General features: G+C 38.4%; 1 protein-coding gene across 2 annotated transcripts in view; it reads left to right on the top strand.

The window, feature by feature from the left end:
* Positions 1-452: 452 nt before the first annotated feature.
* Positions 453-27,126, top strand: part of LOC149225253 (Sterile alpha motif (SAM) domain-containing protein) — a 162,953-nt gene continuing 136,279 nt past the window's right edge. For both annotated transcript variants that reach the window (XM_089377019.1, XM_089377018.1), the window contains exon 1: positions 453-1,005. The gene's annotated coding sequence lies outside the window, so the exon portion shown is untranslated. The remainder of the gene's footprint in view (positions 1,006-27,126) is intronic.

Below are 27,126 nucleotides of genomic sequence, written 5' to 3'. Positions count from 1 at the left end.
ATGCACATTAAATATGTATAAGTGATAAAATAATCACAATAATAATTTAATTATTATTTATGTACGTTTCTAAACTTTAACAAAATATATATAAATTATAAAATAATCACAATAATAATTTAATTATTATTTATGTAAGTTTCTAAATTTTAACAACAAAACCATATCCTATAAACAAGAAAATCTAATATACCAATTTATTGTCTAATTTAATTTAATTTAATTGTAACATTAAAATTAAATTATTATTATAATAAATTTTAAATTATCATTATTATTATAAATTTTTTATTATTATTATTATTAATTTAGAATAAATAAGGCTTACTATATATTTTTTAAAATCAATTAAAAATTAAAAACACCTCTTAACTCACTGTGAATCCAATTCCACCCTAGAAATTCATTATAACAAAGGACACTGCCTTCAATAAAGACTCCAAAACTTCATTCATAAAAATGACACACAAGGATATGTCTTTCTTCTCCTCCACCATTATAGAAACGTAGCTCCCTTTCAAACAAGGCAAAGTGATCCCAATGCGCAGAGCACCATGTACCTATTACTAAACCATCGTTCTCCAGGAAGACAAACTCAATCGCCCCTAAAAGTAACATGCTTTCACGTAATGCCTATGCATATCCTCTTTGAAGGGCTACTGCCCAATACTAGCCCAAATTTCCAGCGTTCTCATTGGTCTATAGCCTTCCTAATACCCATCTGTCCTTTTGATGGCCCTAATGTCCATACTATTTGACTTACTAAAAGTGCCAAACACCATTTCACAGTACTGCCATTTCCCACATGGGCTTCTCACAGTAGGCCTGCCAAGTACATTTTAGCTACATACCTTACATTTTCAAAACATGAGAAAGTCAGTTGCATACCAGGCCTTAATCGAGCACCATTGAATCTTCAAGGCTTCCAGTGAGCAGAATAGCATGTGGGTCACTGTATTGAGCAGGATTTGATGCATCTGTACCTCCTGGCAGCTTCGAACAAAGGTATGTATGATGGCTACAGCCAATTTAGCCGAAATCCTATCTGGGTCTACTTATTATTCCTCAATTGTTACCGAGAACCGGGAACTATCCAGTAGGGTTCATTAATGGAGGATAATTGATTTTAAGTAATAATTGGGTCAATGCCTGCTTTAATTCCAGCATTGCTATTTTCATTCTTATGTTTCATATCGCTATTCTTTTACCAGTCCTAATTTACATGAATTCTAAATATAAGGAACTGATAGGTACTGTTTTCTGCAATACCCAACTATACTAAAGAAGTCAGTGCGTGATCAATTTATAGGAATCTGTTGAAATCTAGAGCGAGCAGATTGTGCTTTTTCTTGGTCTTTTGTGTGGAAGGAATAGTTTGTTTAGGTGATATAGGGCATGACTACTTGAAAGGGGCATTTGTTTTTTCAGTGGAGCTGGCTCCTCATGTGACTCTGTGAGAAGGGGTGCCCTCATGGATGCATGCTGCAGCCAATCCGTACTTTGTAATTAGATCCCAAATTCATATTTAGAGCATATGACATTTTTACAGTGCGGTCTATTAAAAGGAAGGCACGGATTGGTCTTTGAGATAGTAAGTGTTTCCAGAAACCATTCCCCCAATTTAAACAAATGGCCAAGTAGTCTCGGATGATACCACTATGAGGCTTGATGAGTTCTTAATTCTAAGAGCCTCAGGATGCTATCGTACTCACATCGTGTAAAATACTAAACGGTGAACGGCCATGTCAAGGTTGGAGAAATTCTGATATTTTCGAGTGTGAGTGCAACTATCCTTGGCTTTACTGCCTGTGTTGTGTGCAGAATCTGCAGATTGATTTGTTATTCTGACAGGTTGTTAACTATGATCATGTGCTAACAAATAGGCCAAACCCTTGCACAGATATTTTTAATTTGAGCTGGTAAAGCTCAGGGCTCAAACATAACTCTGTGCTTATTAGGTACCCATGTTATTCGATCTACGCAGTCTATCTATTTACAATTTTGCTCATAGCGGTCCCAGTGACATGCGGCACTCTCCAAATCACCCTTTCAAAGTTGTCATGAATTTTTATGCCCATGTAGGATTAATAGTGTGAAAAAGGGTTATCCCAGAGCTCACTCAACTAAAGAATTCATGCTATTGGCGTAATTCTGGGGCAAATGCAGTTATCCTGATTTGTCAGAGGCTCCAGTAACCTGACTTGGGTATCATCTATCCTGTTGCAAAGGTCTAGAATCTACACTAATGATTCTGTTGGGAATTGGGATTGATCTCAGATCCACCGTTTTGCAAGTTCTCCCTATGAACTGTTAAGGCATACACCTTTTGTCTCTAATTTTGTTTTATATCTATAGTCAGAGGTCAAATGTCCTGATCTCAAGTACCTTACAAACATCGATATTATCTCAGCTTAAGTTTCCATTTTGATGCTATTCAAGATCAGATTCTGACAAGTGCCTTGGCATTTTTGTATTTCATGTTTGGGAACCAAGGTTCATTAGCTATGTTTCACTGGTTTTCGGGACGAGGAAATGACAGGGAGGGGGGACACGTCCCCGGGACGGCACCCCAAAATTTTTAGGGGATGGCGTGACGCGTCCCTGGGATGGTTAGAGCACACCTCCAATTTTTTCAGGAGATGGCGGGTTAGGGATGACAATTATATAATAATAATAACAATAACAACAACAATAAAAACTACTATAAAATTTACAATTCACCATAAACATTTGTAGTTGTTTCAAGCTTGTAAGCATAACAAGCTATATTATATAGTATTATGCAGAACCTTTACACTTGCCAATTCTGAAAAAGATTGAGCAACTTAAAAAAGGGTCCAGTGGCATTCCATTATTGACCAGTAGATGTGAGCAAAATGTGGTTTAGCTGTAGAAAACTTAAGTGTAACTATTTGCAATTTGCACTAAGGTCCATGAAGGGTCCATGAGACGGAGGACTATCTCTATAGCAACTTTTCTTCCTTATATTTCTTCTTAATGATGATTATATTAAACAATGGAAAGCATTCCCTTCTCAATAAGTTTTGCATATTTTAACAGCTGCGTTGAAAACCACTATAAAACACTTTAGTTTTATAGAGAGATTAGATTCATATTTCAGATTAAGAAGCTGATTGAATAAGATTATTCAAACATTCAGTACCTAATCCAAGTCACTCTATCTTATTGTTTTCACAATGCTTGAGGTTGGGATGGTGGAAACACTGGACTTGAATGGCTCCTGTAAACCCAGGTACAATTTATAAAAGCTGAGATGACCTGAAAAATGAAAAGGACTAGAGCAATAACCACAAGGATCATCCCTTTGGAATGTCACATTTCCTCTTTTTTTTTTTGACATGGAGGCTTTTCTTGTTGTAATGTTGTTGAAAATACAATATTTAAATCACCAAAAACCCAAATCGAAACCCATCATACAAAACCCATGTTTTGAGTTGCAACTTGTGCAACAAATTTAGATTCAGTGCAATACAAAAATAGTGGATGGGAAAAATGATCATATTGTCCAATCATCAATGTCCAAGATTGCCAAAACTGAAGATATATGCCCAGAAATTTTCCTAAATCTGCCCAAAAAATCCGTGAAATCTATTTGAAATGTCCCTGAATCTGCCCGGAATGTCTTAGGGATGGTCAACAAGTCCCCAAGTCCCTAGTGAAGTCCCAAAAGTCTGGGGATGTTTCCGAAGTTTCCATAATTCTCCGAAGGGTGGGAACGGAGGAAAGTACATAGGTTTTTTCCGGTGGTGGGGGGGGAGGAGGGATGGTTTTCCGTGCAACATAGCTTGGTAGATACCTGAGCAAAAACTTTGGAATTGGCAAAAAGGGTCACCTTTTGATGATCCCTAAAATCAGTATACTCAACATGGGATTTTCTCATTTCTGGGACTTGAAAACAAAAAATTCTGCAAATATCAAGAGTCATTTGTACCATGGGCAAGACATCTGGTATTATTAGTGTTGATTTACTTCACTCCGTTGATTTACCACATGAGGAAAGTAATGTGGTGTGGTACTTCACTCTGTAGGAGGAAATGACATTCCAAGTTGTACTCTGAAGAAGAAAGAGTAATTTTTTTGCTGTAAGGAGCATGCTATTTTCCAAGATACTGCAGCTAAAAATGCAACATTCATGACTGATAAACAAGTTCAATGAGAAAGTATTATTGCAGAATGATAGAGGAATTTCAGGGATCCAAGAAATCTTCCGATGGAGGCAGGAAGAAGAAACTAGTTCATGAGAAAGAAATGAAGAAAGTACTAATGGCTAATACCGACGGGTTTGAGAATTTAGCAGAGGAAGATTAGACTGGAGAAGGAGAATGCTCCAAAGTAAGAAGTTTTGAATGGATATAATAGTTTGATGGGAATCAAACCTTGGAGAATGGGAATGAGGATTAGGGTCTTGAGAAAGAAAGTGAGAGGTTATAAGGGCTTGTTTCAACTTTCACGGAATCTATTTTAAGGTCTCTGTAGAAGACTAATATAAAGGAAAAAACACGAGTAAAGGAGCTAGATGACTGGAACATAAAGTTGGATGTCAATCAAGAAGATGATATAGCGAACCAATGTTGGAAAGAAAACCTATTGGATAGGAGAACAACTACTGAAGGTGCCAGGTATATGGGTAAGAAGCCCATTGATGAAGGCCTATAGCTTCAAATGATAGAAGAGGGATTATAAAAACCCAAAATATTTCAAAATGTAAACCAGGAGGACAGATTTTCTTTGGTTAGCTGTCTCAAAGAACTAGATCCACAAGCTGTAGAAGTATCTATACTTAGGACTGACATGTTGGGATATGAAATTAGCCATTCATGGACAGATACATTGTGCTCATCTAACGCTGGAGAAGTTCCTTTGTAATGGGAGAATTATTGAATTTCAAGACCCACATTGTGCTAGATGTTCCTCTCCTCTTATACACTCATAAACATGGTGGGTGGCCATATATAGAGTTCTTAATTCCAAAATTCTGTCATTACGATGTCAATATGATTGAGAACTTTAGGATGTGTTGTAGTTGTAGCCAATGTTCCATGGGGACACATCCCCAGCGATGCATCCCCTATGCTTCCCATGCTCCCTAAACTTGGGGACTTTGTTGGGGATTTACCCGATTATCCCTAGTATGCAGAGACATCACAGAGGATGTCACCCATAGAAATGGGATGTTGTTATAAACATAATAAAACACAATAAATGCTAGTTAATTATTTAGTGACAGACATGTCTTATTGAAAGACACATCCTTAGTGAAAAGACACCTCGCCTAAGTATTTATAATGGGGGCCCTCATTTTAATATTCATCATTCTATCAATTATTTACCTATCGATACATTTATACAATTTCAAATATATTCTGTCTTCAAATACAAACAAGAACTGTTTGTTACATTGGTATTAGAGTGAGTTTAGTCCACCTGTACAACACTGTCCACACTTTTCGTACACTTCTTTGTCATATGAGTGAACCAGCAACTATATTAATATCTACTGTTGGATTGTTCACTTCAGCTACCAATAGCTGTACTCCCACCATACCAACCACCATTTATCGCCATATGACGATTGTACCAGCCACTGTCAGCCGCCATACTAGTTAGCTCAGATCACCAAACAGATCACTGTGGGTACAATCCACCGATCTGTTTTGCTGTCGGTCCTTTGTCCGCTGTCGCATTGTTTGCCGTCACTGTCTCCCATTATATTGTTCCCTGACATCCGTATAATGTTGCAATCCACACAATTCCTACCACTGTATATTGTTCCCTGACATCCATATAATGTTGCAATCCACACAATTCCTACCACTGTGCTGTCCAGGGTTGCGGGGGAGTGCCCCCCCCCCCCCCTCTTGCTCCCGCTCCCAATTCGCGCTCCGAGCGGGAGCGGCTCCGGAGCGCCTCGGGAGTGCACTCCCTAAAAAAAAACGCTCCCTGCCTTTTTGGGAGCGTTTAACTTTTTTTGCTGTAATGTTCCAAATGCAATTTTTTTCAAAGAAAAAAATAAGTTTTGAGTGGGGCAACTTAATGATCAAGCCTATGGCCCTAGTATTGATATGCGATTCATGGTAATGTTAAATTCTTAAAGTAAAAAGATGAAAATGAAGATCTTTATTTTCATCTTTTTACTTAAATTTTTAACATTACCATGAAATGACTCAGGATGTTTGAGAGTGGTTCTGACCTCATTGGATTTCATATGGAGAAAGTAGAATTTTAGATTTCATTCAAAATCCAGCAGACTTATCAGTTTTCAGGATATCAGGATTGGGGGATTGCAATGTTTCCATTGAATTTTGTCATGTATTAGGGTATGGAACTCGTATTTAATCAAGAGCACCAATCCCTCTACGTACCTTGATGTTAGTGACATTGGTTGTCGAACTCCTTTATCATGACCCTCCTAAAAATGTTCGCATCACTCAAACAAAATCTTGACTTGACATGCTATGCTTTTTCTATCTTATGTTAATGCTTATAGGGTGATATTAATGACAAAGATCCCTATATAGATCCAGAGGTAATGACAAAGATACCTCTGGATATTAATGCTTAGAGGTGATATTAATGACAAAGATCCTGATTTTCCTACAAGACTAAAAAATTAGACATTTCTCGTGGTGGTAAGAGGCCCAAGCATAAGCAATAGACAATAGATTTACTTGTCTTTTCTAGTTTGTAGTAGTTTTTATAACTATTGACTCTTTCATATTTATTATGATTTTTTTTTAAACAATATATGACAATTTAAGTTTGAAGTTTGAAGTTGGCAATTATAACTCATTAGTAATGAATTATGAATATGATGCTTCATGAAAATTGAAAGTTGTTTCATTTCATTTCATTTCATGTTAGATATTATTTATTGCAATGGTTACACTTAGCTTACAAGTACAACTTTGGTGATCAATGATGATAAATGTTATATATTGAATATTGAAAGCTTGAAACTTTAAGATTGATGAATCATGAGACTCAATATGTTGTATGTTACTATGTTACTAACTTGTGGACGTGGTTGATGAAGATTATAACTTCTAGATGATTGTTTTTATATGGTTCAATCTATGTTTTTAATGTTTTTGTATCTAATTCATCATTCTACATGTTTTTGTTGACATATATGCATCAAAATATAAAAAATATAAAAAAATTATATATTATATAAAAAACGCTCTGGGATTCTCCCAAACCCCGGGAGCTTCTGAAAATGTCGCTCCCGCTCCGGTTTTTGCTTCCGCTCCCCATTTTCACTCCCGCTCCCAAGTAACCCTGGTGCTGTCAAATAAATCGTGGGTGGCAATTGGGTGGACACAACTGTACGAGTCCGTATGTTTTTCTTTTGTGTGAAGTAAATTTTCATTTCTTGAAATTAGAGATTTACATCCATGGCTGTTGAAGCCCGTTTTGGTCTGCCACTGGGGGAAAGTAGATTAGATACAAAACTTCAATTGCTTCAAAATATCAAAAGATAAAAGATGTTCAAAGTTCTAGAAATCAAAAGACAATATTTTAACTACTGGGCCACTAGGGCCATTTAAAAAAGACAAATAAATAGAAAGATATTCAGGCAGATTTATCTGATTCAACGGCTTCAACAGGATGGGCTTTTTGTTGTTGCTTGGGGAACAATTGTGATCAGGAGGAATGCCCATATGCTTCTCCAGCCTCTTGAGCCTGCGATCCATTGCAATCATGTGTCTTAACATTTGATTTAGTGTAAAGAGAATATCTTCCTTAATTTCATTTCTTTCCACAAGTACTGTGCATAGGAGAAACTTGAGATGCCAATAGATGTCTATGACGCTACGGTGTACATATACTGGTTACAACAACCTTTGGTGTGACTTGCATCAGGAACCTAATCATCCACCTCCACTAATACCTTTGTGTCTATGAGGGTGCGCCTCTCACTTGCCAATTCCCTCTCCACCTATGTAATTTCCTCCTAAACTGCTTGGGGAGTAAGTTCTCTGAATATGGTGGCCGAGCTTTCAGCTTGCATCTGAGCTCTTGAGCAACCTCGTCCTTGGTAGTAGGCTATGCCCTTGTGCACTCTGGCTCTCTACCAAGGCACGATGAAAAATCAAAAGTCAAGTTGGGCTTCAAGGTGGGTGAAGGTGTTGAAAAATGTAACTAGGTTCGGTCTTCATAATGACGTGTAATCATGATTTTATGTAATTGATGTAACGAAGAAAATAAAGTTATTTTTGTAATGCTTGAATCAGGGGTTTCATGATGAAGGAATTTTATTTTATAGTTAAGGCTCCCATTGTGAGCCTTTAGGGTTGGTCATCAAGTCATAGAGTCTAGGAAGTCAATGTCATGTATTGAAGACATGTTATATATTGTAAAAGGTAATTTTGATTGTGTAAATAACCCTCCAAGACCTTGTCACAAGCTACTTCTCATGTCGGCCCTTCTAAGAAGATGAAGATGTTTCTAGACAAGCATGTCGGCCCATATGCAAGCAGAAGTCGACTCATTTTGATGGAGAAATCACTATATATAGGGCAGCTCGGCCTCACTCAAGAACACAATTCGGTCAAGCAAGAAAGAAAGAGATAGAAGTGCGAAGATCACAAGAAGAAGCTCTATCACCAAGCGAAGAAAGAAGGATCATCACCAAGGTTGTTTTCTGATCTGTTTTGGGTTGTTATACTCCACACGTGCGAGGATCTAGGGCTGTCTATTGTAGGAAGGACCGAAATACCACAGTCATATTTAGAGGGTAGATTGAGGAGAAAATCAAGGTGATTCTCAAGCCGAGTTGAAGGAGAAAGAGTCTCCATCTAAAGCGAAGGGAATCAAGGTGTCATTCTCCCTCACATGCCACATTTAGGGTTTCTGAAATAGGGCCGAGGGTTGCAGATCTGAAACAAGTGACCGAAATCTGAAGGATAGCTGAGATAGTGGGAGAAGAAGGAAGTTTGACCATCGTTGACTCAAGGAAGAAATCAAACTAAGAAGGCTTGTGACTTGGTCTTGGAGAGGTTGTTGTGTCAAGGGTCTTGGTCTTGGTATTCGTCAATTGGAGTCTCTATAAGAAGAAGAATTCGTTTGGGTTTTCCTCTCAAGTTGGAGAGGTTTTGGCCCTGGCTGATCGCCTACATTTTGTGTCTCTTGTCTCTTTATTGTTTATGCTATGATAGTTGTTTGATGAAGAAGAACACTATAATAATCTAAGTAAAGAAAAGATCCAAATCTTAAGAAGTAAAAAGGATTCACAAGCAGTTATCATTGATAGAGAAATCTCCTAATTTCGATGCCCTAGATTTTTGGACAGAGGGACCCTTGCAATCAATAATGAGTCAGAGTGCTGCGACTGAAGGCTTGAATAAAGTAAGAAGAGTGCTGAGCGGGACACTCTCTAACAATGGTGGAGCTTTGTCTTAGACGAGGGAGTCTGTTCACTCTTAGTGAAGCGAGAGCTTCGGAGTTGCCTAAGAAAGTGATGATTGCAGATTTCGGCACAAGAAAAGCGTTATAATTGCATCCTAGAAAGAAGAAAACCATTGCGTACCTAAGCCGACTTGAGCGACTAGGCCATAGAGGCGGCTTGCCTAGGAGGACAAAGATGACTGAAGACTTTTGTTGGTTAAATGGAGAAGACAACTTCCTCTGGGGCCTGGAGCATGCAACTGAGAGGGTGTGGAAGTGCTGTGAGGAAACACAAAAGGAAATAACCATATTTTCCCGCTTATGCACCTGGGAAGCACTCCAATTTTTCCAATTAAGTCTCCATCAGACCGGGCTGAATGAGGGGGCTAAGTGCCTAAAGCTTCTCGTGCGTGGAATGATAAAGTTGTTCCAAACTGTAAACCAAGCCCAATAATGGGGTCTTCTCCTCAAGGCCAATATCCATGAACTAAATCCATTGAACACTGCATATTAAATGGCGAATGGGTGAAGAGACAGCACTGGGCTGGCTTGCCCATGAGAATGGTAAAACCTACCATGAAACTTTGTCGAGGACTTGTGTTAACTTCCCTCCCATCAATCAACTGAATGTTGCAATGAATGCTTGGATGCCAAACCAACTCGCTAGGTGGTGAACCAATGTGTCGTCTTGTGTGTGCTGCATGGCATGTGGGGAAACTCTATGGGGGTGTGTTTCCATGTCCCATTGGCGTGTGGGTTGGTGGCAACACGCCCCCACCTTCTCGCGTCGTGTGCACCCTATCTTGGGAGTATGAGTTTGTATGTTGATCATAAAAGTAACTTTATAATTATTTACTTAATCATAAAAAGTCAAAATAAAATAAATTATAAGCTTGGTAGGACTACATCATCATATGCAATAATATATCACCCCTATTGGGGCGGGGAATTGAACCAGTGAATTCACATCAAGGAGTGCCTTAACAGATCACCCGATCACTGTCTATCCAAGACCCTGTGGACATATATATATATATATATATATATACCTTTTCAAAAAAATAATTTTATAATTAAAAAAGAAAAGATCTCTTTAATATGTAATGATTTACTTATCATAAATTTACTTCATAAATAAAGTTACTTTCTTTTCCGAAGAAAAATTGTAATTTAATTCAACCTGAAAAAAAAAAATTACATTCCGCAGATGCTCGAAAGCATTCAATCATGTCAACCTTTCCACTGATGCACAAAAAGAAGAAGAAACTATAAAATTTATTTACATAAATTTTCCGGGGCTAAGTGATAAAAATAACTTAGCTTCCCCTTTTTTCTTTTCTTTTCCTCCACCTTTTGTCAGACTCCTTTATTGGGAGCGACTGTTACTATTGCCAATTGATTGCCATTTGCCTTAAGGGGGATTTCTTTTTCTGAGATCGAGCTCTCAGATATATGGGTTCTCTTTATGCCCTCGCTTTGATACTATGATCTCTGTTGATTCAATACCCTTTTGGCTACGAGTCACTGTTCCCGACTGATCCTCCACTCCGCCATTTGATCCACTGTCAGGTTGTGTCTGTGCTTTTGTATTTGGAATATTTTCCTCGGGCCATAATCTTTTAGCAGGAGAGAGTCCCGAAGCACTTTTCCTTTGTATATCAAAACTTGACGTGTTACTGGTAATCCCCAATCATTTTGGATGCTTTGCTGAAGTTGTTCCACCAGATCCGTGCCTCGGATCCAACAGATTGTGGCCTTCCCATTTAAATTCTTGACAAAGATTTGGTATTTTTCTCTTTCTTTCTGGTTTTTGTCCAGATCTGGATCTAAGGGTAAAAGACATAGAGGTATCCCGCAAGAGAATGGTGTCCCTATAAGATTCAAATTTGCCTCATGTGACTGTTCTTTCGACGATTTCATGTCCAGAAGAGCGGAAATCTGCATACTTATAAACACAAAGCGTGGACCCGTCGTGACTTTAAACATCTCCATCCATCCCTTCGCTAGCCTTGATACCCTCTCAGCCTTATCGATCCGCCACGACCTCACGACCCTAACCTTGTCCAAATCTGCGAGAGAGAAGGGATTGAGCCACCACGAATTTATGTGCCATGAAGCCCTCTCGACCCATGAAGCTTGTGACTCCTCCTTGGTGATTGCCATCATCTAGAGTTCTAGATCTGATGGCACAAAGAGTTTTGTCAGCTGCTTGTGGTTATGATCCCACCATAACCACTCTAGTAAAGCAGATCCACTGCACTCAAGATCCCAATGCGCAGTGCTACGGATTGGATTGTTTGTAGCCTGCAAAACCAAATACATTCAACAATTTCCTCCATGAATAGAGCAGATCCACACAACCCCACACCAAAACTCTCCATCAATACCTGAAATCTGCCTGTGAGTAGCAAGGACACTTTGTAGAGCTTCGCTTAGGAAAATGTAGCACATGAGATCACCATCTCTCTCAGTGGTATTAGATCCAATCTAGTTTATAAAGTCACTTTATAAAATAATAATTAACTACTTTAAAAAATATCTATATGAAAAAATAAAAATAAAATAGAAGTGGGGTCTGCAAAGAAAAATGCTAATGGCAAGATAGTTAGCAATGATGAATTACATGTCGAATTCAACCGATATAGAGATGAGGTTAATATCGTAAGATTTTGTCTTGGCAATGTTGAAAAAGCACAGGTAGAGTTGGGGGAAGGACAAAAAGAGTGAATTGATAAAATCAATAAATTTGAAAAAGGAGACAAAATTGACAAGTTGATAGAGGATGTTAAGAACCGATGGCAAATCACATTAAGAATGAGAAATGACAATGTTACTACTCAAACTAGCAGGGGTCCTAAAAGGGGATCCTTGAAGGGCTACCACTAGCTCAAGGGCAACAATGGAGCAATAGCCCAATGTCACCTCGGCTAAGGCTCCCTACTCTTTACGACCTTTCACCAATGGAAGGAGACCCATTAAAATAAGGATCAGAAAATTGAATGGATCAATGATAGGATGAGAGGTGATCCTAAAAGCCTATTCACAAGAGAGGCTCAAATATATGGCCTGCTTACCTTGAAAGCAAAATGGAAGGCTCTCTAGGAAGGCCTTAGGGAAATTATAAGAGCTAGGGTTTGAGTATATGACTTGTCAAGAAGATTCTTAACTCCTAAAGTCCTTGTGGAAACTTGGCTTCCAAGTGGTCTTTGTGAAATTGGCTTCAATAAGTTGTGGGACCACATAGGACCAAGTGGACCGGAGTTAGGTCAAGGGGGTAGGGTTTAGCAACCAATGATATACTTGACCTAATCAAGGGGAAGAAGGGGATCAAGGAAGGAATTTTCAATGAAAGATAATGCAATGATCCCAGTGAGGTTTCTAGCTTAAGAAAACCAGGGGCAAGAATCGGTCTTCAAGCTAGGGCTTGTGATATCCCAAGATCCCATCGTTGAAATCTCATGAAATTTGGAGGGCTTCTTGAGGACACAAAAGCACAGTTGTGGACCACAAATCGAAATGTTTGGATGGCTAGATTGTGAGATAATTGATGCCCTATGTGACCTATGTAGGCTAGGCCTAGAAAAAAGAGGGGAAGGTGAAAGAAATAAACTTTGAGGTGATCACCTATGGAGGACTAGTGCCTAATCCTTTTGGGGAGATTGGAGTCAAGTAGAATAATGACTATGGACTTTGGATTTTCTATGTCAAGGAGGCCTCGAAGACAACTTCGCTTATCGTTAGTGCAACAACAAAAACAACTTAAAGAGTTTTATACTTCGTTTTGCAATGATGAAGCATCTCTAGGAACATTTGCTCATAATACATGGCCCATGCATGAAGCATCACTATCTAGAAACAAAATTTCCACAACTTCACATAAATGGATGCAGTAAATTAGCCCTAGTATAGCGAAATCCCAACAACAATGTATATCATGAAATAGAAAGAAAGAATAACATTAACTTTCACTTACATGTATCAAGAGTATATCCAGCCATCAAAACTTTGCCAATCAAAAGCTCCAAGACAAGAGAAAATGATTCAAACATCAAAATTCATTCCATGCTCCAAAAATTCATCCTCTAAGAAGGATAGCGAAGTTCTCTAAAGAGATACAAGTCCAATCCAAGTGATGATGCTAAAATGAATTCACATCACTTGTATTTATACACTTCTAATGAGTTCGATTTAGCTAATTAGGCCTACATTAGCCCCTAGAATAAAATAATGTGCAAAATAACTAACTTTTGGTGACAAGCCCACCAAACTAGCTCATAAACAAAAGAATAAGCCTCTCAAGAGGTTGAATGATCAATAATACATGTCGTTGGGCCTTCTAAGAAGCTTGATGAAGTCCATAAGTGCCATAATGATGAATAGGACTCCCAAAAGTAGTGGACAAGGGGTTGGCCCCTTGTTCTCCAAATAATAAACCTGTGGTGCTCCTAATGGGTGTGGGGGCACACAAGTAACCTCATGGGTCTCCAAATAGATCGAAGATGCCTGTAGACCATCTGCAAGGGCTCAGATGATGGTGTAAGTGATGCCACATCAGCATACAAGTCCTGGGTCATCTGCCAAGTGCATGGTACAACTGTGGGGCCGACTGGGCATGGTGAACCAGGTGCATCTTCCTCGTCCAATAGGTGAATCTCAAGCAATCTCTGAACATCTCTAGGGATCCATGGAATGTTGTCTACTATTGTGGAGGCCCATGGCTCTCTACACACACCCTACATGTGGCAATGTAGCCCTCTGGAGAGTTAGGACCGTGTATAGCGAGACCAAACCCAAAATGGAGACCATTTGCAATCCTGCATAAGATCTAATGTGTCCCCTAGCCTTCCAGTACAACCAGTTATTTAAAGGAATCGAGTTAAAGAGCTTACAAACCATGGACAACAGGTGGGCACTTCATAATGACATGCCCTTCCATAGTGGGCTTTGGCATGTGCTAATGTCTCCAAGCTCCAAAGGGGGTTAACCAAGTATCCTATTAGGTGGTTTCTACCTTTAGAGGGGATAATATGTCCAAGGTACATCCTTCAAATGGTGGTGGCATGTGATAAAGAGATGAATGGAATAGGGAATGAGAGGGGCAATCCTGGGCCACATGTCGAGGTACAAGGGTAGCTAATAAAGGGAATCCCACACTTGGGTATATAATGTATAGGAGGGAGCAATCGTGGTGCACGAGATACCCTGGCTTGATTTTTCCACCCTTCTTTATATGCCTTTTTCCTTTTATGATTTTTCTTTGATTAACTGCTCGGGGCTCAAAGGATAAGAGCATGATGTGTAAGGTATAATAGTGGATACCCCTTTTAAGGTAGGGCGGTTCATTGCCCACCAGGGGTTGGGACAATCATGGGTTCCAGAATGATAAAGGAGGCTCCTTTAGGGCCTATAGGAACTAGGGTGATGGCCAAGGGTATGGGGTAGAGCTCATGCATTTGGCTTTTGCCCACGAGTTAAGTGTGTCTCTCCCAATGTTTTAAAAACTAGAATTGGTGATCGGACCGGTCCACCTAATGAACCGGGTTTTGAACTGGAACCGGTCGAACTGGGACTGGTCAGGTCTAAACGCATTGGTTTTAAAAAATACATTAAATAATTATTTTTTAATGAAAAAACTATTTTTAAGATTTAAAACCATGATTCCAAGCCAATAGAAACAAAATATGCAAGGTTTGCTCATCTATATACCATGTAAAGGTGAATATATCAAAATGGCATCGAGTTCAATACATATCCGCAACAAAATACATAATCAATGAGGCTCTAAATGGCCTCTAGAGTCCGAAAACAATGCTCTAAGCTATGGGGTCACTGAACTACTACAAGTCTACATATCAGTGATCAACAACATGATCACTCCTCATCATGATCAAATTCATCACCACTACTAGACAAGAGATCATCAACATGAGCTACATAAATAATATGCCTCCAAGTTTGAGGACTCCTAAAACTCCTCTACAACTTTAGTAGTAGTAGCAAAAATAGACATCAAAACTACAAATCACTAATCAACACGGTCACTCATGAAACTCATCATTGATTCAACGCTACTAGAAATACATAAACATGATCAACAAGAGATAAATCAACATCATCTAGCTCAAAGTCTTTAGACTTGGATTGCTCAACCTTATAACATGATAGAAATTGAAAAGGTTTAACATGCCTAACCAATGATTTTGGTTTGAGTGAAGGGTTCATCTCCTCAACCTTATAAAATGGTAGAAAAAGATTAGCATTCCTAACTAGTTGTTTTCCTTTGAGTGAAGGGTGCATTCTTGTTAAGGCCATGGTAGAGGAGTTCAACCATCAGTACCACCAACATCAACAAAGTTCAACAATAATTGCCACCACGATCAAGGTTCTTAAAGGGCTTCATGCTCTTAATCAAATGCCAATCTCATACCCTCACGCATGATAGAATCAAATGGAAACATTGCAAACCCCCAAACCATGAAATCCTGAAAACCATTAAGTCTGCTGAATTTTAAGTGAAATCTAAAATTCTAGTTTCTCGATATGAAATCCAATGAGGTCGAAACCACTCTCAAACATCCTCAGTCATTTCATGGCAATGTTAAAAATTTAAGTAAAAGGATGAAAATGAAAATTAAAGGAAATATCACTTTTACTTTAAAAATTCAACATTACCATTAATTGCCAACATTGTTCGGGTGGAGATGTGTCAGGAAAATGAGAGGGTAGGCATGTTTTTCTGGGAGGGACTATTTTTGGAGGAAAACAACCCCAAATTTCCCTCAAAACAGCTTCAAAACTCACAAAAATGCATTTTGTGGGGGTTATAGTTGCCCTAGCAATAAATCGACCGGTTTAGGACAAAACCGGTTAGTTTGACCACAAACCGGTCGGTTTTGTCCTAAACCGACTGGTTAGGGCAAAAAAAAGGCGAAATGAGGAGGTAAACCGAGTTTTTTAAGCTGGTTTGACCTGGTGGGCTTGCTAACCTACTGGTTTGATCGGTTACTGGTTCAAACCGACTGGTTTTTAAAACACTGGTCTCTCTCGACCATCTTTTGTATTTCGTGGTACATTTTCTTGTTGAATGTGGCCAATTATGCTTTTAATTTTCTTTTCAGCTGCATCAACCTCCGGGGCATTGTTTCAAGCCCGACCCAAGGTGTGGGCAAGGGGAAGGGGAGGCCAACCCTATGTGGACCCTGTTGGAAAATCAATGCAAATAAATTAGGGTTTGATTATCCTTATTTTATAATTACTTGTGAGTTATGTTGGCTTCTTTTACTTCTTTATTATCTTATCTTTCATCAAGCAATTACCATATTATGTGTGTATGAAGATCACAAAACAAGAGACACAAGATGTAGGCACTATGCTAGGGAAAAACCCCCCTCGAGGGGAAAACCCAGTAAAAAATTCTCTTCCTTTCAATAGTATTCTTTGAGACTCTTCACCCTAGACAAAGACCAAACCTTCCCTCCACACCAAGTCAGCCTCCCAGATCTTCGACCTCTTTCCAGCAGCACTTCCTTCCCAACAACTTCGACTATGCAACAACTTCCGGCATCAGGCAACAACAAAACTTGGAAGACTTCGATCTCCCAAACTAGGGCATGAAACAGAGAGAGAGAGGCACCAAAAGTTCAATTTTCTTCTTCTCCTTAGACTTGACCCAACTCACACTTCCTTTGCTTCCTTAGACCCACTTCACACTTCTCCAACTTCCTAAGAGATATCGAACTAGCTTGAGATGAAATGCTCCAAATGAATTCAACTTGCTTCTATTTATAGGCTCTAAGTGAGGTCGAATTGGTGTCCTTAGGCTGACTTGATCTCTTCTAGGCCGACTTGATGTGGAGGTTACATAAATTATATTTGACTCAATAGTAAACCTTTTCACATGATTCAAAAGCACAAGAAGGGCCTCTTTGAATGTACAATGATTCTATAAACTCAATATTAATCCTAGGAGTCCACAATGGGGACTTTGACTAATAATGATGACCCAAGCATGAAACCCATGCTTTAATAAGTCATTGACACAATAATAAAAATTCTTTTCTTTATTCTTTTGGCAAGTACATTACATGATGACTCAAATACATTAATGAACACTGAATGTAGTTACATTTTCCAACACTTCCTCTTAACTAGGGAGGTATTCATAATATACAAATACAATGGAAGATCTCAAACTATATGAACAATGAAGAACTTTAGGCACCGCAATGCCATGGACTAGATTCCTGACCAGGGCAATCTATCCATTGGTCTCTCATCAATTTAGGCACTGCAATGCCACGGACTAGATTCCTAACCAGGGCAATCTATCCAAGTGGGAATAAAGTGGACTCAAGCTTTGAACTTCTCTAGGTACCATCAGGCTTACTTGCTAACCACCAACCTAGGGACCTAGGTGTGTATCCATGGTCAGAGCCCTACGACCTACACCACCTTCACTACTTTGGGACCTAGACATCAACACAAAGTGTTGGCCAGATGTCCTCCCAGGCAATGCTTCACTCACAAAGTCTCAACAAATCTCTTCCAATTTCTTATCATCAATACAACCAACAATATCTACTAAATCAAGCAGGTTCCTTAGATATTCAAACTTCTTATCAGGAAGAGCCTTTGTTAGTATGTTTGCTACCTGTTCATCTGTCAAGACATACTCCAACTTCATGAGCCCATCCTGCACCAGGTTCTTAATAAAGTGGAACTTATTGTTGATATGTTTCGTTCTAGCATGAAACACGAGATCTCTAGACATCTTGATACAACTTTGATTATCACAATTAATCACAGTGGGACCCAGAGACTTCTGGAACAAATCTGTTAGAAGCTTCCTTAACTAAACAACCTCCTTTCGTACTTCACATGCAACCACATATTTTGCCTTGTCACTACTTAAAGCAACGAGATCTTGCTTCCTACTCATCCACGAGATCATAGCAGCTCCCAGACTAAAACATCCTTCGGTAGTGCTCCTTCCATCGGTCTCACTGCCACCCCAATCAGAATCTGTCAAGCCAATTAGCTTGACTTCCTTACTATCATACTTTAGACAGTGATATATGGTGCCACAAAGATACCTCAATCTATGTTTGAAAACTATCCAGTGATAATGATGAGGCTCCAACATAAACTGACTAAGAATGTTTACTGCAAAACATATATCTGGCCTAGTATTTACCGGATACATTAGAGAACCCACCAACTGTCGATAAGAGGTAGAATCCACGAGACTAGAGTTAGAGTTCCTCAATTTCTTGAGATTGGTGATCATAGGAGTAGTCATCGGCTTGGAATCCATCATCTCAAATTTTTACAACAACTTGATGATGTACTTTCCTTGCCCCAAATATATCTCCCCAGGTTTATGCCATACTTCTAGACCCAAGTAATAGTGCATCAGTCTTAGATCCTTCATTTCAAATTCAGCTGCCAACATCTTCTTGCATTCTTGAATTCTTTGCTCCACACCTGTGATGAATAGATCATCCACATATAGTAGAATAATGATAGGCTCATCATTCATGACCTTGATGTAGAGATTCGGATCAACAAAACTCTTCACGAACCCAATTCTAAGTAGATATGCATCCATCCTTGCATACCATGCCCTAGGTGCTTGCTTCAAACCATATAGGGTTTTCTTAAGTCTGCAAACATGAGAGTCCCTGCTATTAACTTCAAAGCCTTCAGGTTGTTTGATATACACTTCCTCATCAATGGTCCCATTCAGAAATGTGGTCTTCACATCCATTTGATGGATATTCCAACCCATTGTAGCAGCGAATGAAACCAAAGATCTAATGGTAGTGTACCTTGCTGTGGGAGCAAAGGTTTCTTCATAATCAATGCCTTCCTTTTGAGAGAAACCCCTTGCAACGAATCTCGCTTTGTACTTGTCTATACTTCCATCAACATGTTTGATCTTATAGATCCATTTGGAGGTGACAACTGATTTGTCATCAGGTCTAGGAACAATTTCCCAAACCCCATTCTTCATGATGGATAGATATTCTTCTTGCATTGCTTTCTTCCAAACCTCTTGATGAGCAACTTCCTTGAATGTAGATGGTTTGGCTTCAATTAACTTTGTCATGTATGCAGCATAACTAGAATATCTTTTTGGTTTCTTACTTTCCCTAAAGGTTCCTTTCGCAGCTTCATTTCCTTCAACATCTTCTAATGTAGCTTTTAACCAATTTGGCTTTTTCCTTGTGGTTGGGATGACTACCGATTGAATAGGTTCACTTGGTCCTTCTTCTTCTTCTTGATTTGTAGTAGGGTTTTCATGAAAAACTTCTTCTTCTTCAAATATGGGAACTTCTTCGTTATCATAATCAATAGAAATATCCTTTGATTTCTTGTATGCTTGATTTTCATCAAATATGACATCCCTGCTTACTTCAATATGTCTTCTTTCCTTAATGTAGATTCTATATGCTTTTGAGGAGAGACTATATCCAACGAATATTCCCTTGATACTTGTAGAGTCCAACTTCTTTTGCTTGTCCTTTGGAACATGGATGTATGCTGGACTTCCAAAGATTCAATGGTGATCCACACTTGACTTCTTTCCAGTGAATACTTCTTCCAGTGTTGTATTATCAAGACTTTTATGAGGACATCTATTTTGAATGTACACGTCTGTCATTATTGCTTCTCCCCATAAGAATTTTGGTAGGTCTTGATCAAGGAGCATAGTTCGAATGCCTTCTTCAATTGACCTTTCTTTCTTTGACCAATCCATTTTGTTTGGGATAATAGGGAACAATGAGCTCCCTCTTAATACTTGCTTCCTTACAATATGCAATCAATTGCTTAGAAGTGTATTCCCCACCTTTGTCAGACCTTAGAGTTTTTATCTTTCTTTCGGTTAGGGTTTCCACTTCGGACATAAACTCCTTTAACTTATCAAATACTTTATCTTTTGTTTTGAGAAGGTAGAGCCATGTCTTTTTAGAATGGTCATCAATGAATGTTACATAGTAGAGATGACCTCCAAGTGATTTGTCAGACATGGGCCCACACACATCAGAATGGATGAGGTCTAATATCTCTTTAGACCTAGTTTCACTATTCGGAAATGGCTTTCTTGTATGTTTTCCCAAAGAGCATCCCTTGCACACACCTTCATGATCTAACTTCATATTGGGGATACCATGAACCAATTGACTAAGAGTAGGGATGACCTTATAATGTAGATGACCATACCTCCTATGCCATAGCTCAATGGGACTTATTTCCATATGAACCAAAGCTTGAGGAGGTGGTGTAATGACTCTATAAAGGCTTCCTTCACGAACTCCAATAACCCACCAATACCTTTCCATCAACAAAAGTAACTTTTTCCCCTTTATCTTCTAAACAAGAAATAGAAATCAAATTCTTTTTCAGACTTGGAACATATAGAATGTTGTTCAGGTGCAGCTTCGATCCATTTTCTAGCTTCAATGATGTTGATCCTAGGTCTCTAACATCATAGATTTTGTTGTCACCTAATTCCACTGCATGAGAAGATGGCTCCTTTGATAGTGTATGAAGTTGTTTACTTTCTCCTGTCATGTGTCTTGATGCTCCACTATCAATGATCCATGCATTGTCATCATTAAGAGAACCTGTAAGAGCAGCCAAGAATCCTTGACTTTTGACCTTGTTGAATAAGTAATGGATGACCTTCTTGATCCAACTTCCAGCAATGTTGATACCCATTCTTATGTAGTTCATCAAAGAGGGAGAATCCATGCCAACAAAGTGATCTTCAACTTTTCTTGACCTTAGCTCTGATACCATGTTGGAAAATCAATGCAAATAGATTAGGGTTTGATTCTCCTTACTTGATAATTACTTGTGAGTTATGTTGGCTTCTTTTACTTCTTTATTATCTTATATTTCATCAAGCAATTACCATATTATGTGTGTATGAAGATCACAAAACAAGAGACACAAGATGTAGGCACTATGCCAGGGGAAAACCCAGTGAAAAATTCTCTTCCTTTCAATAGTATTCTTTGAGACTCTTCACCCTAGACAAAGACCAAACCTTCCCTCCACACCAAGTTAGCCTCCTAGATCTTTGACCTCTTTCCAGTAGCACTTCCTTCCCAGCAACTTCGACTATGCAGCAGCTTCCAGCATCAGGCAACAACAAAACTTGGAAGACTTCGATCTCCCAAACTAGGGCATGAAACAGAGAGAGAGCACCAAAAGTTTGATTTTCTTCTTCTCCTTAGACTTGACCCAACTCGCACTTCCTTTGCTTCCTTAGACCCACTTCGCACTTCTCCAGCTTCCTTAGAGATATCGAACTAGCTTGAGATGAGATGCTCCAAATGAATTCGACTTGCTTCTATTTATAGGCTCCAAGTGAGGTCGAATTGGTGTCCTTAGGCCGACTTGATCTCTTCTAGGCCGACTTGATGTGGAGGTTACATAAATTATATTTGACTCAATAGTAAACCTTTTTACATGATTCAAAAGCCCAAGAAGGGTCTCTTTGAATGTACAATGACTCTATAAACTCAATATTAATCCTAGGAGTCCACAATGGGGACTTTGACTAATATAATGATGACCCAAGCATGAAACCCATGCTTTAATAAGTCATTGATACAATAATAAAAATTCTTTTCTTTATTCTTTTGACAAGTACATTACATGATGACTCAAATACATTAATAAAGACCGAACCTAATTATGTTTTCCAACAGACCGAGTGGGGAAATGTGGACCCAGGTGGGAAGAATAATGAATGGAGCTATAATGAATGGAAGGGGAGTAATGTATGTGGATGAGGGAGCGGGACCACACAACCAAAATCGGGGTTTCCCATGTAGTACCACCCTAAACCCAAAGGTCAGTAAAAGAGATCCCACGGGACTAAGATCCAAGGGTAACATCCAAAAGAGGTCTAGGGGACAAAAGCACAAACCTAGCCCACTCTTTCCACTGAATCCCCCCATTAATCCATGCCCAAAAGTGTCCATGATAAGCAAACTACAATACTCAATTACCAAATGACAAGGCATACCTTTAGGTTCGGGAGGCCCACCTTCAAACATACGATCATGACAGATGGGTGAGGGACCACATGGCTGGCTCAGGTGGCGGAGAAATGGCACAACGAGCTAGTTGGTGGTTGCAAGGCGTTGCTGGCTATCGATTGAGGACCATCTTGGAGGAAATTTTTTCCTAGGGATATCACCCACAAAATGGTGGGTAACAGGGAACAAGGATGAAATGGCTAGGATACTTAACTTCCAGGTTGAAAAAATTGACTAGCTTTGAAAGGGTAGACACATTAATTGCAGAACCCTTAACCTACTAGAAAACAACATCAAGTCAAGAATCACAAAATACAGGTGAACAGGGACATAAAGAAGCACCTGAAGCAATTTTTTTCAGGTAGTAAGTATCAGAAAAGAGTTCTAGATATAGATTATCAACAAATTGAAAAGAAATTACCGAAATATGATGGTAAACACCATAGGGGAGCAAGCATCTAGGTCAACAAAATGGAAGGAATCTTGGAATTGAAATCCCCATTGGGTGAAAGAGAAAAAATAATGATGGCCCCCAATAATTTAGAAGAGGAAGCTTACAATCAGTTTCTATGTTGGACTAGATAATGTGATGCTCGTTCTTTCCATTGTCAAAATTGTACAACTTCCCTATTAAAAAGGTTCCATGACGAGGAAGATGATGATCTGTACAATAAATTTGTTGATGATGATCTGTACAATAAATTTGTTCATCTTAAATAGGAGGGAAACATGAATGACTTACATGCACAAATGGGAAGTTCTGGCCACAAGACAAAAGGGATTCATAGATGAACAATTACTAAAAATATACTTTTGTGGATTGAAGGATTACATCCATAGTGAAATAAAACTATGGAACCCTAAAGTAGTTGAGGATGCTAGATATGCAATGAAATTAATTGAACAAAGGAACAAGTTCAACAAGCCATCATTCACTAGGGAAGATGAAAACCAAAAACAAGATTCAGATAAGAAGGGAATAAACAAATGTAGACAGCGTGGAGAGAAATGGTCTCTGGGGCATAGATAAGAAACCATATATTTACGAAGCAGAAAAGGATTTAGACACATCTAGCAGTGAATTAGAGAGAGGGAAAAATAAGAAAAACAATTGTCGTAAGTGTTTAAAAAATTGGACACCAGGACATAGATGTGAAGATATGTCCTTTAGTATAAAATTGTGGATGGAAGGCAAGTAGAAGTACAAAAGCTAGATGATGAAATCACAATAGCATACAATTTAGATTCAGACCATGACGATACACCACATAAAGCATCACTAGCTTCAGTGTCATGTGCTCAGCCAAATAGAAATAAAGACAACAAAATTCAAGGAAAGATAATTACTCCAAAAGAACAATTACAACCAACTATTACAAAATACGTTCCACCACATCTTCGAAAGGAAAGAATCCACTCTTTAACAAAAAAAGAAAGCAACTCTATAGTTATGCCAACAACCATGATAGGGCAACCACAACCTTAGACCTTGAAGCTTGAAGGAGTCAGAAAGTATACAAATGTCACAATAGTTTTAGATTATGACGGTATTCACAATTGTATAGACATTGCTGTTGCTAAACAACTAAACCTTTGTGTGTACCTCATCGTGATGGTCGCTAATGTACAAAAATTCAAGGAAGTAGCAAAATGTCATAAGGTTTCAATTCAGATACAAGAGCTGGAACTACAAATAGAACTCTATGCTCTATTGCTTGAAGAGATGGATGTAGCACTAGGTGCAGATTGGTTGATGCAGTTGGGAAGTTATACTACAAACCTTGAAGAACAATTTATGGAGTTTAATTGGTAAGGACAATGCTACAAATTATATGGTGTTGAAGCTTCCACTCTCAAGATGATGCAAACAACACACAGGAACGACATCAACACTCAAAGCGTGAACAAAGTCAAACCCATAAAAACAGTTAAATTACATTTCACTGCAACGACGTGCCCAACTAGAGAAAATCATATTTCCTATGCTTTGAGGACAAAGCATTCCTTGAAAGGGCAACAATGTTATAAACACAATAAAACATAATAAATGGTAGTTAATTAGTTAGTGACAGATGTGTCTTATAAAAAATACACATCCATTAGTGAACACTGAAAAGGCACCCTGCCTAGGTATTTGTAATGAGCGCCCTGATTGTAATATTGATCATCCTATCAGTTATTGATCTATCAATACATTTATACAATTACAAAATATATTCTGTCTTCAAATACAAACAGGTTCTGTTTGTTATAGACACCTATGGTACTTGGGGGTACTCACCAAAATAGAGCAAGTCACTCAAATTTTTTTCTTTAAAGCAAAGTGAAGGCCCTTCTTCCCTCACCTTGAACTTCATTCTCTATATAACCCTCTCAAACCCAATTTTATTTCTCACCCACAAGATACTAGCTTGAGCACATTAAAGAGGTTAAAGTTGGGTTTTTGTGAACAATAAACTTTCGATGGACGAATGGTTAGTTGCAGGAAACTCCTCCCACCTCCCCTGTTTTTGTATCATAAACATTTGAAAAACCGAAATGCCTTAGAAATGGCCCAAAAGCTCATAGAAATGTTTCTGAGTCACTTGCTGTCAGTAAATGCAAATGCCTTGTGGCACTAAATTAGACCCTAGGTTCTGGCTCTCAGAGCAATAAAAAACCCTGACATATTGGCATTTTTAATACCTAAGGAAGGCAAGGTCTCACCCGAGATATGCAAGATCAATCACAGAGATAAACATGAATAACAAAGAGCAATATCATATCTTTTGTAACCATGAACGTATGAAGTACAAATATTTTGAAAGGGCAACCAAACCATAATCATCGCATTTGCTATCTGAAATACAACATAGTGTATTTAAGTTCTTCTTATGACTCCTGCAAAAATCCTTAGAAGGTCAATTCCTCTAGTTCAACTTTTCTATAACCATCCTTAGGAGCAGTGTTGTGAAAATCGCGATAATATCGCGATAAAATGAAATAATCGCGATTTTTTCGCTGCCCCGATAAAATCGCGATAACTATACGAAATTATCGCCGGAATTTTTTTTAGCCGATTTTTATGAAATTACCGCGATAAATTCGAATTTATCGTGATAATAATCGAAATTATCATGGGGGTCTCCGGCAGCGAGGTTTTATAATGTTTTTTTTGGTTTTTTAAGGGATGCTAAATGTTTGAAATGCAATTTTTTTGAAAGAAACAAATAATTTTTGAGTGGGGCAGCTTAATGATCAAGTCTAGGCCTTAGTATTGATATTCTATTCATGGTAATGTTTAAATTTTTAACATTACCATGAAATGACTCAGGATGTTTGAGAGTGGTTCCAGCCTCATTGGATTTCATATGGAGAAAGTAGAATTTTAGATTTCATTCAAAATCTAGCAGACTTATCAGTTTTTCAGGATTGGGAGATTGTAATGTTTCCAGGTGACACCACCTACCCGGGCTACCCTTGCCACCAGTAGAGGACGTGGTCTACCTCTTATAGCTCCTACTTCTAGTTCTTTAGCTTCTAGAGCATAGTAGACTCCATTGCCAACTCCACCAGCACCAGCATCTACATCTAGAGGGAAAGGGAAAGCTGTGGCATTTTCTCGCAAGAGGGACAGAGGAAATCAATAGGATTAGACTTTAGTTATTTTTTTCATTTTATTGTATATGACATTATGACATGATGAGATACATTATCATATTTTTTGTTGATATTTTGAGGCTGAGTTGGGACTCATGAGTCAAGACTTACTATTCAGGACATGTTTCAATGCTATGCGTGATTTTAGCACTAGAAATGATATTAAACATCTTATATATTAGTTATTTTATCATATTTATGTGTCAATGTATTATTTTATGTTGTAGATGGTTTAGATATTAAAAAAATTGAAAAAAAATGAATTTTTTTGTACCAAACGATTATTTCCCGATAATTCCGATTTTTTCCGATTTTTTGCCTCGCGCCGATATTATCTCAATAACGATTAATAACATTGCTCAAGAGTTCCAACTTTATTTTTCCAAGAATATACATATTTTTATATGTAAAAGGAAGTTAGATTTTGTTTTGGTAGTTACAACTAATTATCAATAGGGCACAGGATTTAGTGCCGATAGGTCCAGTGCATTGACTCAAGAGGGCATGCTGACCAGTTTGGCCATTTATCCTTGTGATATACAAAACTACAAAATAGGGAATCAACACACTTCCAGTTTGGGCATGCAGGGGGCATTTCTGCCCCCCTAACACCTAATTGGAGCAGTGTGGGTTGCAAAGGGCCCTACAAGTTTTCTAAAAAAGTACTAAGCCTATAAAAGAGAATAGTAACAAGGAAAAAAGAAATTCCAATAATTTAATGAAAGAAAGAAAACAAAAGAAACCCTACACGTTAGTTATTTTCCTACAGTTTTGGCATATTCTATTCTTTTTTGAACAGTACAAGCTCTACAAGCTACATAACTACCGCTATGCCCTGCATATAAGGACAAGGTCCTGCATCTTTTGGCAAAAATCAACCCTGAAGTGTAGCAACCTTCATAATAAGGCAAGTGGCTTGGACTATAATCAATTTTTGGGGTTATTCAATATTGATATTCAGTAGAGATGTTAATAGTAAACTGTAGGAAACTCCTGATGATTATAACCTTTAAGTTTATTGTCTTTA

This window comes from Pinus tabuliformis, chromosome J, assembly GCF_031772625.1.
Source record: "Pinus tabuliformis cultivar Carrire ecotype Pingquan chromosome J, CPIR1, whole genome shotgun sequence".
NCBI classification, from domain to species: Eukaryota; Viridiplantae; Streptophyta; class Pinopsida; order Pinales; family Pinaceae; genus Pinus; species Pinus tabuliformis.
Note: the sequence above shows the minus strand (reverse complement) of the source record. Positions and strands in the feature narration are given on the sequence as shown.